This window comes from Halichoerus grypus, chromosome 7 (genome assembly GCF_964656455.1).
Source record: "Halichoerus grypus chromosome 7, mHalGry1.hap1.1, whole genome shotgun sequence".
Lineage (NCBI taxonomy): Eukaryota > Metazoa > Chordata > Mammalia > Carnivora > Phocidae > Halichoerus > Halichoerus grypus.
The window spans coordinates 146,955,838-146,971,122 of NC_135718.1; the positions used below are offsets into that span (position 1 = coordinate 146,955,838).

At 46.1% G+C, this 15,285-nt stretch overlaps 1 protein-coding gene and 1 long non-coding RNA gene across 3 annotated transcripts in view; one reads left to right on the top strand and one right to left on the bottom strand.

The window, feature by feature from the left end:
• MGST3 (microsomal glutathione S-transferase 3) overlaps nucleotides 1-15,285 on the bottom strand; it is a 203,524-nt gene that overhangs the window by 69,531 nt on the left and 118,708 nt on the right. The gene's annotated exons all lie outside the window — the stretch shown is intronic.
• The window catches only part of LOC118549305 (uncharacterized), a 165,899-nt gene that overhangs the window by 47,812 nt on the left and 102,802 nt on the right, over nucleotides 1-15,285 (top strand). The window contains exon 4 of one of the 2 annotated variants that reach the window (XR_013449973.1): nucleotides 3,331-4,121. The exons of the other annotated variant lie outside the window; for it this stretch is intronic. This is a non-coding gene — a long non-coding RNA (uncharacterized LOC118549305). The remainder of the gene's footprint in view (nucleotides 1-3,330; nucleotides 4,122-15,285) is intronic. 2 annotated transcript variants of the gene reach the window in all.

Below are 15,285 nucleotides of genomic sequence, written 5' to 3' on the forward strand. Positions count from 1 at the left end.
AGTGTTACTGGTGAAAGACCTTGTTTTGACACCATCTCCTTCTAAAACTGGTGGTTAGAATCACTGCAGAACTTAAAATATTGATGCCCAGGCCGCATTCCGGGCCAGTTAAATCCATGTGTGTGTGTGTGTGTGTGTGTGTGTGTGTGTGTGTGTGTGTGTGTGTGGCCAGGGCAGGAGTGGAGGGGCTGGGTGGTGGTGGTGCCCAGGTATAGTATTTTTTTTTTTTTAAACATTTTATTTATTTATTTGCCAGAGAGAGAGACAGCAAGAGAGGGAACACAAGCAGGGGGAGTGGGAGAGGGAGAAGCAGGCTTCCTGCCGAGCAGGAAGCCCGATGTGGGGCTCGATCCCAGGACCCTGGGATCATGACCTGAGCCGAAGGCAGATGCTTAACAACTGAGCCACCCAGGCGCCCCCAGGTATAGTATTTTTAAAAAGTTTACCAGGTGGCTTCATGATGCTGCCCAGGTTGAGAAGGATGGAATTGCTCTAAAATCAAGTCCCCCAGGTCCTCCACATGGTGAATGGGCTTCAGTTTTAATTATGGGCCTTCACCTGTTTTTCAGGGATATTGGCTACAATTAGCTTATAGGAATTAGCTTTTAGGAGAGCGTGGATGTCTTCAGAGTCCAAACCATGCCATGAAAGAGAGCGTGTATTAACAGAGCATGCTCACGGACACGCAGTGTGCCTAGGAATAGAATTTTCCTTGCCCTAGGTCACTGGTGCCACAGCAGAGAACTGACAGGGCTCCCCAAGGACCTAAAGTATTTATAACTCTTACAGTATTTCTGCAAGGTGAGCTTTGCTGCCAGAGGCCTGAATCGGGGCTGTTAAGAGTCACTAAGGTGGAGGAGTTGGACACAGCTGCTGCAGGCTCCTGGTGAAATAGCTCTTGGCACTGCGAGACAGGGGCTCACGTGTCCTTGCTGGAGACCGGGAAGTGGGGAAGGCTGGGCTGGCAGACCACCCAGGCTTCCTCCTCCACCTTGTCTGAGATGTTTTGCACAAGAAGTAAGACCTCTTAAAAATAGATTGTTTGAAGTATAATTTATTTGCCATAAACTTTATCTATTCTAAGTGTACAATCCAGTGAGTTTTAGTAAATTTCCAAGGCTGTGCAAGCATTACCACGATCCAGTTTTAGAATATTTCCATCACCCCACAAAGATCCTGTGTGCCTGTCTGCAGCCCATCCCTGTTCCAGCTCGGATCCAGGCAACCGCAAAGCTGGATTCTGCCTCTATAGTTGTGTCTTTTCTGGACATTTCGAACGAATGGAGCCATACAAAGTGTGCTCTTTTGTGTCTGGCTTTTTTTCACTTAAAACATAACGTTTCTGAGGTTCATCCAACTTATAGCCCGTGTGGGTATTTTGTTACTTTTTATTGCTAAATGGTGTTACATTGTATGGATATGCTACATTTTATTTATCTATACATCAGTGGACTGATCTTTGGCTCTGTTCTACTTCTGGGCTATTACAAATAATGCTGCTATGAGTATTCATGAACAAGCTTTTGTGTGGACCTATGTTGTCATGGCTCTTGAGGAAAGAGCTTGGAATGGACTTCTTGGGTTGTATGGTAAATTCATGGTTAGCTTTTTAAGAAACTGCCAAATTGTCTTCCAAAGTGGCTGCACCATTGTACATTTCCATCAGAAATGTATGAAGGTTCTAGTTTCCCCACATCCTCACCAATGTTTGTTATTATCTGTCTTTTTGATTCTAGAGTGTGTGATGTAGTTTTAGTTGAGGTCCACTTTGTCAATTTTTTCTTTTTTGAATCATGCTTTTGGTGTCTTATCTAAGAAATCTTTGCCTATTCAAGGTCACAAAGATTCTCCTCTAGATTTTAGGATATTTTAGATTTTCTCCTAATTCTTTTATAGTTTGAGCTCTTTCATCTAGGCTTTAATTAATTTGGAGTTAATTTTTAGCTATGGTGTGAGTAGGGATATAAATTAATTTTTTTTTTTTTTTTTTGCATGCAGATATCCAGTTGTTCCAGCACCATAATTTAAAAAGATTATCCTTTCCCCTTTGAATTGCCTTGGTGCATTTGTTGAAAATCAATTGACCATAAATATGAGGGATTATTTCTGGACTCTCAATTTTATTGCATTGATGTATATGTTTATCTTTATGGTCAGTACCACACTGTCTTGATTACTGTAGCTTTATGATAAGTTTTGCAATTAGGAAGTATAAGTCCTCCAACTATGTTCCAAATTGTTTTGGCTGCTCTAGGTTCTTTGCATGTCTATGCAAATATTAAGATCAGCTTGTCAATGTCTGTAAAAAGCCTGCTGGGATTTTTTTGTGTTGTTGAACTTATTGATCTGTTTGGATGTCAGTGACCACCTCAACAATATTGAGCTTTCTAATTCATGAATACAGAATGTTTCTCCATTTAATTAGATCTCCTTTAATTTCTCTCAGCAATGATTTGTAGGTTTTGGTGTACAAGCCTTTCAATCAATACTTTTTTTGAGTTTGTGTGGTCCTGATAGGAAAATGTGGTATTTTTTCCCCCAGAGGTCTCATTGAAAACCATAGAGAGAGACATGTGTCTTAGCAGCCAGGAGCAGGAGGTGGTGCTGTGAGTGGGAAAGGTACTAGCCTGGGCATCAGGAGGACCAACTCTGATTTTCAGCAAGCCACTTCACCTTCCAGTTTGTTGATCTCTAAAATGAGTATAATGTAATTTATTTTGCTTCAAGGTTATAGAGTTAGAGGTAATGTGTGGAAGGAGCTTAGAAAAATGTTGTAGTGGGTGTTCACTGTTTGGTGTCAGATACTGTTGGTGCCTGTGATGATGATGATGATGGTGGTGGTGGTGGTTGCGATGATGCTGATGATGATGATGGTGGTGATGATGATGATGGTGATGATATGATGATGATGATGATGGTGATGATGATGATGGTGGTGGTGGTGATGATGGTGATGATGATGGTGGTGATGATGGTGGTGATGATGATGATGGTGATGATGGTGTTGGTGATGATGATGATGATCATGGTTGTGGTGGTGATGATGGTGATGATGATGATGGTGGTGGTGATGATGATGATGATGATGGTGATGATGATGGTGGTGATGATGATGGTGGTGGTGGTGATGGTGATGATGATGATGGTGATGATGGTGGTGATGGTGATGATGATGATAATGGTGATGATGATGGTGATGATGATGATGGTGGTGATGATGGTGATGATGATGATGATGGTGGTGGTAATGGTGGTGGTGATGATGGTGATGGTGATGATAATGATGATGAGGGTGATGGTGATGATGCAGTGTTGTGTGTGCCATTACAGGGGAGAAGAAGCACTGACGGAAGATGCTGCTCTTAGGGCTCTCACCCTGGCCACTGAGTCTCTTTGCAGCTCAAGGCAGAGGCCAGTGGTCCACAGCGGAGAAGTGAACATTCCATCTCATTTGCTCTCCAGACAACTCACTGAATTCACTTTTCTCATCTACATTTTTCACCAAGGAAACTGATGTTTGGAGAGATAAAGTCAAGGTTCCAATGTCGCAGAGCTAGTAAGAAGCAGAGCAGGATTGAAAGCCAGGCTTGTCTAATTTCAAAGCCTCTGCTTTTCCACTACCTGTCACCACCTCCACCAGCTCCCATCAGGGGATCTACAAGGCAATGATAAATTCCAGGCAGAGCACGAAACTCCTCAATGGACAAATGGACACTGATAAATAATTAATAGATCTTGCCTATCTTTTGTGTTTGACATGTTAAAGGTTTAATTTTGTCTCAAGAATCAGGAAGGCAGATGTGGTTTCCATCACCAAGGATTAGATGGGAAAACCAAGCTGAATTCATGGGGGTTGATTATAGCTTTTAAAAAAAAGTCACCTGGGTTACATGGCTATAGAGATGGAGATGAAAGGCAACCTTTGTTCCCAATTTTTAGTGTGATCTGACTTGAGCACTGAGTTGCACCTTACAACCTCCATGTTCTGAGCTGCAGTAGCATTGATGAGAGAGAGAGGCAGAGCTTGTGGCAACGTGAGATTTCAGATCCCGGGCTGCAGAGGTCCTCCATCTGCTTCCTTCCCCTGGGCCTGCTCAACAGCATCACAACGACCCACGGATGTGAGTAGAGCTGAGCCCGCACTGATGGCTCACCTGCTTTTCCCTTGCGTCCCATGCAGGAGATTGGGGTCTGATTTCTAGCAAACTCTTTCATATGGCGATGTAGAGAATGCATTGGCTTTTGGAATCAGATGAATTTTTTGTGCCATTTCCATTCTTGGCTAGTTTTGTGATTGTGGGGAATGTACTTAGCTTATCTGAGCCTCATTTTGTTCATGTAAAATCATGCACATAATTGTCATGAGGATTAAAATGACACAATGTCTATAAACTGCTTACTAGCTCCAGGTGTGCACTATGTCCTAGACAGAGTACCTTTGCTTCTTTCTATTGGAGTTAAAAATAATTAGATTCAGTTTTAAAGAATTCTCACTGTGGACAAGTGGCTTAGTCATGGTTTGCTGCACTCACAAATAGCCCCCAAAGCTCGGTGGTTAAAAATCACAAATGTTTATTTCTAGCTCATGGTGTCGGAGGGCTGAATTACCGTGCCTCTGCTGGGCACCACTGGGTTGGGTTCTGCTCTTTGTACCCTCTTATGTCAGGATCCCAGTGGAAGAGACATGCTGTTCTCACAGTGGAGGACAGAAACTCAAGAGAGCAGGAGCCAATCTGTAAAGCATATTTCAAGATTCCACTTGGACACGGCATATATCACATCTGCCCACATCCGTTGTCAAACGGCCAAGCCCAAAGTCAGGGGAAGTATAGTCTACCTAAAGGGAAATGTGGTGTGAGCTTTATGAAGGAATAAACAATCTACCTTAACAAGTAAGAATTTTGATAGAGGCAGTTCTTGGTAAGTCAAGGAATAATCATTATACACATGGAGTATTTGAGTTTCTTCATTTTTAATTGTTCTCTTTGGCTGTGGCAATTTGTTTGCTTTTTCAGGTTTTCTTTTTAAAAGCAGAGCTGATGAAAGACAATTTGTCAGCGTCTGAGAAAAGATTTTCCTGTTTTTCTTCCTTATTCTTCTCAGCCACTTGCTGATTCATCCTTTTTTTTTTTTACCCATTTGAATGTTGGCTTGCTTAGGCTTCTCTTCTCCTTGTACACTCTCCAGGTGATCTCATACATAAGTGTGGCTTCAGCTGACTACTTGCTGAGGAATCCTATCTCCGCATTTACAACTCTCATGCCTTGGAGCAGCACACCCATACCGCCCGCTGCCACCTGGCATCTCTACTCTGACGCCATCTACATCTCCATATAGTCAAACCCAGCCCTGGCCCTCTAAGCATACCCTCTAGGACCGTCCCGCCGGTTGTGTACATCAAGACCTAGAATTCATCCTTGCTACCTCCTTCCCTCCCTCCCTCCCTCTCTTATCCAGTCCTTTGCAAGTTCCCCTGCCTCTACCTCATAAGGGCCTCTCTGATCAGCCACTTCTCTCCATTCCCACTTCCCACAGCACTACTACCAAACCAGGATCCTCCTTCAATACCCCCCCAGCTATCTCCCTATATCCTTGTGTTCTCCTTCTAATTTGTTTTTTGCACAGCCATAGTCAGTGTGGTTTGGTTTTGTTTTGTTTTTGAGAGAGAGAGAGAGTGTGCGAGGCTGGGGGTAGGGGCAGAGGGAAAGGGAGAGAGAGAATCTTTTTTTTTAAAGATTTTATTTATTTATTTGACAAAGAGAGACACAGTGAGAGAGGGAACACAAGCAGGGGGAGTGGGAGAGGGAAAAGCAGGCTTCCCACGGAGCAGGGAGCCCAATGTGGGGCTCAATCCCAGGACCCTGGGATCATGACCTGAGCCGAAGGCAGATGCTTAATGACTGAGCCACCTAGGTGCCCCGGAAAGAGAGAATCTTAAACAGGCTCCACACCCAGCATGGAGGCCTGTGCAGGGCTCTATCTCACGACCCTGAGATCCTGACCTGAGCTGAAATCAAGAGTCAGACACTTAACCGACTGAGCCACCCAGGTGCCCCTATCAGAGTCGTTTTTTTTAAAAAGATTCACACTTGGTCATATCTCCCTTTGGCTTAAAGCTCTTCAACAACTTTCTATAATTTTTAGGATAAATACAAGAACTCTTTCCATAGCCCTCAGGATCCTGCATGATCTGGCTTTTTTTCTGTCCCCATCATTTTATTTTGCAACATACTTCTCCTGTCTATTCTGTACTACAGTGTTCTCCCCTTGCAGATCCTTCCGTGTGTCATGCCCTCACCTCTCTTGGGGACTTTGCACATGTTTTCCTGTGTTTGAAATGTTCTTACTGTGACCTCCATCCTTGAAATCCCAGCTCAGGTGTTTCTTCCTTGCTGAAGCACCCCCTGGCATCTCCAGGCTGAGAGGTTTGTTTTCTCTTCTACAAGCTACAGTATATGTATCTTTATGTGCTTAGAATGTATCTCGTAATGTTATTGTTTGCTTAGGTGGCTCTCCACCTGGGTTTCAAGGTCTGAGGGCAGAGTTCTGTCCCATTCTCCAATTTTTTAAATTCCTTTTGAGCTTAAATAATATGGTGCAAAAGCCCTTCGTAAGGTCTGGAGAAATCAACATTCACTGCTCGTAGAGCTCTTTTGTACTCAAACTCATAATCACAAACATCAGAATTTAGAGATGGAAGGGATAGCTCTTGTCCATGGCCTTTATTTATTATTTTTAAAAAAGATTTTATTTATTTATTTGCGAGAGACAGAAAGACAGAGAGAGCATGAGCGGGGGGTTGGGGGGGAGGAGTAGAGGGAGAGGGAGAAGCAGGCTCCCCACTAAGCAGGGAGCAGACACGGGCCTTGATCCCAGGACCCCGGTGTCATGACCTGAGCCAAAGGCAGACGCTTAACCGGCTGAGTCACCCAGGCGCCCCCATGGGTTTTATTATTTTTATTAATGACAAAATTGAAGCCTCGAGGGATGAAGTGACTTGTGTAAGGTCGTGTGGCTGGAGGGTTTCAGGTAACGTTAGTCGTCCGAGTCCCATCTGAAGGGGAAGGTTTCCGTACCCGGGCTGCTAAGAAGGCTCATCCTTTCCCCAAAGTTACCATTTTTTCAAAGGCCTCCTTTGTGCCAGGAATTGTATTAGGTTCTAATAAAGAACTACACACTGAGTTCAATCCCGATTTTAACTGGAGGGGAAATGAGAAGGTCAAAGGTTACAATGTGCAGCTCCTGTGTGGATAACACTAATCATTATGGTGACTTCTTTTTACTTGTTTGTTGGGTTGGGGGTGAGGGGTTGAGACGAGAGCAGCCTGAGTGGGTTTTCACTGGAACCTGGTAATCCTGAAGAGGCTTCCTAGTAGGAGACTTTGCACGGTGTCAGGGTTTCCCTGCAAAGTGGTTCCCGTCCAAGCCTCAGGGAGGCTGCAGATCAGAGAGGTTTACGGAGCTCCCACGGTGCGGAGCCCGCACTGGGCCAAGTTCAGCGAGGTGAAGAAGAACTAGCAGGCATGGACTACTTCTGAGGGAGACCAGATCAAAGGATCAGACCTGTTCTGATCCACTGTGCTGATTGGGAATGAGCCCATAGTCAGTGAGTATAGGGACTGGCAGCCTAGTTGACCCCAAGTCATATACCAGACTGTACTGTTCTTAAGTGTTAATCTCTTGGCCTAAACAATTGGTCTGCTTAAGAAACCATTAGCCTGCACCCTTGGCAAACACCCAGCATTGCCCTCCGATCGCCCTGCATTTGCCCTGGGGCCCCCCCTCACCCCTCAGCAAGATCAGAACTGTAATTGCCCGAGCAGACTGCCAGCATGCTGTCTCCACCGTCTGGCTGCTTGCAAAGAACAGATAATCCTTTTAAAGTCTTAATAGTAATAGATGATTTGTTTGGCCTTATTTTCTAACATGAGCTTTTAGACAGCCTGTATCCAGTGCACAGGTTTTGAATCTGAATCCTAAAGACGAAGAGTGGTTAGCAACAGGAAAGAGCTGGTGGCAGAATCACGCAAAATCAAGTCTGGGAGAATCAATTTGGTCGATTTCCCTAACATGGATGTCTTCTTTTGCAGAGAGGCAGACTGCATTGGTAGGGAAAACACAAAACATGGCATCAGAAAGACCTGCTGCCAGGTACTAGCCAGATGAAATAGGGCAACTACTAACCTTTTTAAATGTCCGTTTTTGTATCCATACAATGGGCCAGTAAGTAACATCTTTCAAAGCTGAGGAAAGGCTTTGGGAGCTGTAAGTCCTGCCATAGTATAAGGTACTGTTCTGGGTGGAGCCCAGTTCCCTCCTCCTCGGGGTGGGGCCTGCTTTTGAGGAAACTGACCCGCTGGGCGAGTTGTATGCATTGTTACCCATGAGGTATCCTCAGCTCTGTTGCCACCTTGAAATCTGAGAAGGCGGCTGTGTGGACGGAGCAGAGGGTCCTTCCCAGGGCTGGGGCTTTGCTTGCTTCTTCAGGCAAAGACCTGGCAAGAAGGGGGCTCCCAACAGATGCGCTGATGGGTGGGTGGGTGGGGGGGAACAGACACTGCCTTCCTGTCACCTCCCTGTGTTCATCTCAGGTACACAAGCTTAAATGATGCACGCTCCCCAATAATTGGAGTTTTCCTCATCGTTTTCCCAAGGTATGCCCCTCCCTTATTTATTTATTTATTTATTTATTTTTATTATTTAGATTCAATCAGCCAATGTAAGTACATCATTAGTTTTTGATATAATGTTCAATGACTCTTTAGTTGCGTATAACACCCAGTGCTCATCACATCACGTGCCCTCCTTAACGCCCATCCCTTTTTATTTATTTTTTTATTTATTTATTTTTTTAAAGATTTTATTTATTTATTTGACAGAGAGAGACACAGCAGAAGAGGGAACACAAGCACGGGGAGTGAGAGAGGGAGAAGCAGGCTTCCTGCGGAGCAGGGAGCCCGATGCGGGGCTCGATCCCAGGACCCTGGGATCATGACCTGAGCCGAAGGCAGATGCTTAACGACTGAGCCACCCAGGTGCCCCACGCCCATCCCTTTTTAAACGTAATACCCTTTACAACCTCACGCTCACTCACCGTTCAGGGGACGACATCCAGGGCCCATGTTTAAAAGTGCATTTGCCATGTGTGTAAGTGGTATGGTGTTGTAGTCATTCAATTTGTCAACCAAAATTTCTTTCTTTCTTTTTTTTTTTTTAAAGATTTTATTTATTTATTTCACAGAGAGAGATAGCAAGAGTGGGAACACAAGCAGGGGGAGTGGGAGAGGGAGAAGCAGGCTTCCTGCGGAGCAGGGAGCCTGACACGGGGCTCGATCCCAGGACCCTGGGACCATGACCTGAGCCGAAGGCAGACGCTTAACGACTGAACCACCCAGGCGCCCCAACCAAAATTTCTTAAGTGCCTCTTTTATGGTAGGCTCTGTCCTAGGCCTTGGGAGGCATCCGTGAATAAAACGCAAAAATTCATGCTCATGTTCTCATGGTGAAGGTGGAAGTGGGGAGACAGTACTTACTACTTTTCACGTATTACACTTGATCATTATCTAAGGTAGAAATAGAGCAGAGTCAGGGGGACCCAGTGTGTGTGTGTATGGGGGGAGGGGAGGGGGATTTTGAGGGCTTGTCATTCCAGGGTCCTGTTGCAGCATCACTGTCCTGCGTGTGTTAACACAGTGGGGCGGCTGGCGAGGCTGGGCCAGAGTGAGCACTGGGGACAGGGCTGGAAGAGGATGTCAGGGAGGTAAAGGGAGTGTTGAGGGAGGCGAGGGAGATCATCTAGGGCCTCGTGAGACACTGTAAGGCCTTGTGTGCTCTCAAGGTTTGGGGTATTATCGAGGGCTTGCCCGTCTTTTTTTCCCACTCAGCATCATTTTTAAGATCCATCCGTATTGCCATATGTACATCTAGTCAGTTGCTTGTAACTATTCTGTAGCACTCTATAAATTTTACCTACTCACTCATCTAGCCTGCTGCACTGGATATCCTCATGTGGGTTCCATTATGGACCCATGTGATCGTTTCTGTGGGAGATACACATGGGCCTGAGCAGACTTGCTAGGTCATAGGGAGGCACACACTTAATTTGACGTAAGTGGTTCCAGATTGCTCTCCAGGCTGGCTGTACCCACGTGGGCTCCCTCAGCAGCACACCAGGGTCCCACAGCCCCACATCCCTGCCAAATGAGACGTGATCCAGCTTTCCTTTTCTTGCCAATCTAACAATAAGTATAAAGTGACATCTATTGTTTTAATTTGCATTTCTCTGATTACAGTGAGCATGAGCACCTCTTTATATGCTTATTAGTTTTTGGGGGGTTTCTTCTTTTATAAGTTGCCTGTTCATATTCTTGGCCAATTTTTCTGTTGGGGTTCTTTCTTGTTTCATTTTGCTTTGTTTTTTGTTTTTTGATTTGCAGGAGTTCTCTTACATTCTGGATGTCATATACTGTTGCTTTCAGGAGGTTAGATTTGAGGTAGCCTTTGGTAATCTAGTCTAACCACCCCATGTTATGGCTGGGGAAACAGACCCAACCAATGAAATGGCTTCTTAAAATCACACACATAGTGGGAAAGCTGAGACTAGAAGTCTCAGTTCTTTTCACCCCATGTTGCATGAAATATTATGAGGCAGCAGCAATGGGAGGGGTGGGCAGGAAGTGCTGGGTGTTGCTGCCCCCCCCCCCCCATCTTCTGTACTTCTTTGCAGGCAATAGGGCCACTTACCCTGACTGTTGGCAGGGTCAGCTCTGGATCCAAGAGGCCCTTGCCGTCTACATGGCCCCCGGTCTGGTGACCATTTCCTCCTTCCCATTCATACCGTCACTACCTTATTTGAGGACGTATCTCCTTGTGCTTGACCAGTGTTTCTCAAATTTTCATGTGTGCAAGATTCACCAAGAGAACATACTATAATGCAGATGGATTCCCCCTCCTGACGATCGAGAAGCATTGAGTGATCATTAGGACCCTGATGCAGGTGGCCCATGGGCCTCATGTTGTGAATACCCTGCACCAAATTGTTCCCTTAGCTACCCGATCGAGCTTCTGTCTCCATCCCAGGGTCACTGCATTTGTCTTCTGGGCCACCAAACAGAGGGACGATCATTCCAGGGCACATCTCTCTCTGTCACACCTCCAGGCTTTCACCCTCACCACCCATCTGAAGTGCTCCTTCCTTTGGGAAATTCTATGACTCTTCAAGACCTAGGCCGAACATGGTCTTCCTTAGAAAGCCCCCTCTGATTTTTCTGGGAATCAAGGTCAGCGGCACAGCATGAATGAAGATGAGGCACAGCCCCCTCCCCGGCACGGTGTCCTCTGAAATCCTGGAGGACAGCCCCCTGCATCAGGGGCTCAAAGACACCTCTTGAAGGTAGAAACACCCTGCACCAGCCAGTCTTTTCTTTTGAAAGAACAGTCATTTTTGTCAAATATACAGGCTCATTGTTTATTTAAAGAGTTGTGGTTCTACAAAATTTGTTATGGAAAATGTCAGTCTTCCATCCATTTTCCCTGGGTTTTTTTTCCTCCCTGGAGGCAGACACCTGAAACTCTCTTGGCTGATTTTTTTTCTTTTGATATCACTAAAGAATATGGTTATGTTTTTTGTTTGTTTGTTTATTTATTTTTTATTTTTATTGTTATGTTAATCACCATACATTACATCATTAGTTTTTGATGTAGTGTTCCATGATTCATTGTTTGTGCATAACACCCAGTGCTCCATGCAGAACGTGCCCTCTTTAATACCCATCACCAGGCTAACCCATCCTCCCACCCCCCTCCCCTCTAGAACCCTCAGTTTGTTTCTCAGAGTCCATCATCTTTCATGGTTCGTCTCCCCCTCTGATTTCCCCCCCTTCAAGAATATGGTTATGTTAATCCTATTTGATTTTTTCAGTTTTCGGCATTGTCTATTGACTTCCCATTGCAGAGAATAAGGATTTAATTTTACGTCCTTTCCCTGTGCCTTCACGCAGGCCCCTGCCCACCCCCCATGTTCTATTGCTTGCCCAGTTACAAAATCCAGAATGCCACGCGGTTCTCCCTGCCTCTGTGCCTAGGGCCACCGGCCACCTGGCTGTCACGTCTGAAATTTGGGCTCCTTCCTGAATTCCTTCCTCTTTCTTATAATCTTCTACTCATTCTTCCCCTCATCTCCCATGTGCAGTCGCTCAGGGAATTCTGTCAGCTCTCTCTCTGACAAAACTCTTAAATTCATCCACTCCTTTCTGTTCCCACCTGCCACGGTCCCTGCTCCGTCACCCTCATGTCTCGCTCCGAATACTGCAATTATGCTAGCCTCCTCACTTCCTGTCATCCCTCGCTCTGCTTGCTTCTTCACTTTGCAGCCAGACTGAGCTCCCTAACATACAAATTAGCCCACAGGATTCTCGTGCTTAAAACTTTGAGTGCACCTCAGGGCCCGCGGGGGTAATTTCAAATTCCTGAGCATGGTGCGGTCGACGCAGAACATAGTTCACCATGGCATTGTGTCTTCCTGGCACACAGGCTACAATTACTTGCCATGAAGGTTGGAGCCATGTGACATGTGAGGGGGAGTGACGTGTCACTTCCAGGCCCCGGAAGTTAGGAGCTGCGGGCCCAGGATACCTCTTCTCTCTTCTGCAGGGGGCCTCCCAGGCCCACGTTCTAGAAGCTGTAGTTACAGGATGGAGGAGGGCTGCCCTACCCCTAGCAGACTTTACCTGAGTGAGAGATAGGTGTTTGTTGTGCTAAGCCAACGAAGCTTTGGGGTTGTCTGTCACTGTCGCATAGCCTGTCATGACCTGGAGTAGCGCAAGGGATGTATAAGGCCCTCCAGGGTCTGGCCTTACCTCTCCCACTGGTATGAGTTCTCCTCTCCTTTCCTTGGACTCTATTCCAGCCATGCCCTGCCAGGCTCTTTCCTGCCTCCAGGCTTTGCACACGCTGTTCTTGGTGCTTAGAACATCTCGTTACTCAGCCCTGTTTGCCACGTTGCCTGGCTGACCCCAACTCAACCTTCAAGCTGTAGTTTACATGTCTCTTCCTCTGGGAGCTTTCAAGAGTCCCCACTCCCTCCTGGGTGAGGTGCCCCTCCTTTGTGTCCCTTAGCACCCCGTGCCTGCCCTTCACTTCCCCCTCCGTCCTGAAGTCTCCTGTTGACTTGTGTTTCTGCCGAACCCGACTCTTCGCTCCCTGAGCCCTTTCTCTGTGGTGTGCTTGGGGCCAGTCATGGGAGGTGCTCAGTCCGTTTATTTTGGTGGGAGGATCCAGGGCATCTTAGAGGACAAATTATTGTGAAAAACTGCAATTGTGATTTCTTTTGCCAGGACTTTCTTGGTATTTTAAATTCCTGAGGGACCGCATTGGTTGGTCGTTGGGGGAAATAGTCTCTAGTCAGATGCAGCTGGCCTGACTTTTGGTCTTACTAGCTGTGTAATGTTGAGCAAGTTACTTAACCTCTGAAGCCTCAATTTCATTATCTGAGGGGAAGAAGAATAATAGTACCCGCTGCACAGGCGGCAATGAAGTGAGTTGATATATATAAGCACTTAGGACAATGCTTGCCCAATAAATGTTAGATATATTGTTAAGAATATCCTAAATGCAAATGTGGCTTTAGATCCTGGAACAGAAAAAGGGGAAAAAACCGGTGACATCCAAATGAAGTCTGAAGTTAAATCATAGTACTCCAGCTTTGGAATTTCTTAGTTTTGGCAGATGAACCACTGGAGTGGGACATAACTTTAGGGGACACTGGGTCAGGGGTACGTGGAACTTCTCTGTGCCATCTTTGTAACTTTTCTATAAGCCTAAAATTCTCCCAGGATGTAGTATCATTATGATACTCATTTTATTCTCATAATATCCCTGTATGATGTAGGCACTATAATGATTGCCGTTTACAGCTGAAGGAACCGAGGCACAGAGAAGTGAAATAGCTTGCCCGTGGTCACCGCTCACAGTCTACGTAATGGAGTAGGAATGATTGGTGGGTTGGGGTTTCAATAGAAGGCGATAATATGCCCCTGCTTTGTGTATGGCACCCCCCCTACGTGCTGTGTCAACAGAGAATACCAGGCGGTCTCTGTCCTCAAGCTCATTACAAGCAGGAAGGCCAAGTTCACACAGAGGTAAGGACAGAATCGGAGATAGGAACCTAGCCCCGGATTCAGGAGCTCATACTCTTAACCATCACACTGAACACATCCCGGGGAATCACGTGGGATCCATGAGGGGGTTTCGGGACAGCTGGCTTTGTGGGTAGGGCCATGGATGGGAGTCTTGAAGGGTCTTCAGGTTGAGCTGCCCCGTCTTCTGCTCCCTTTCCCCTCCTCCGACCAGTCCGGGGAGGCGGATCACACTGGTACACACTTGACTCTTCTGTTTAGCACTTCATGAAAGACAGCAGCTCGGAGAGCACGGGGCATGGGCTTTGGGGTCAGGCAGCCCGGGCTTCAGCAACCGTTCGGCTTCTTATCAACTGTTTGATCCTGAGCTGGTTACTTAGCCTCTCTGAGCTTCAGGAAAATGAGGGTAACAGCGACCACCTGACCCGTTGTCGTGAGGGCCGACCCAGTGAGAAAACACGTACAAAGCTGGGTACGATGCCGGGCGCTTGGTAAGGCCTCAGGAAGCGGGGGCCGCCTCTGTGTGCCTCACTTCTTTGTTTTGTCCAGGGCGTACACGATGAGCCCTTGGCTGTGTTGCTAAAATTTCCTGGGGAGGCAGCTTCATGGAAAGAAAAGAATGTGGACTTTGGGGGGCCTGTGCTACTGACCAGTCTCTTGTTTAACCTTTCCGGGCCTCAATTTTCCACCATAAGCTAATATCAGTATTATAGGTTCTAGTGACAGTCTTGAGATGGGGTGTGAAGTTGGCCTGTGGACATGTTTGGACGTGTTCTCTTGATGTCAATTCTTGCCATTGTGTCTTGTAGTTTTCTCCATTTCATTTACATTAATCGTGACTCATCCCAGACTGTTTGCTCTCTGAGGACAGGTCCTCTCAATCTTAGGTTTCTCTCATCCCTCCCGCCAGCACTTAAGTTAGAAGCATAGTAAGTGTTCATTAAATGGGAGTTGGCCTGCTTTTGTGGTGGGCTTCCTCAGCATTTAGCTGCACTTTTGCACCAGCTTCCTAGACTTTTCTAGACTTTGATCTGCGCCATCCCACTGAGCTCAAGGAAGTGCCTGGGAGCTGGTTGAGCAGGAAAGGACTAACTTGTGAAATGGCCACCAAACATTTTATTTGTTTTGCTAAATAGTCAGTATCTAAGAC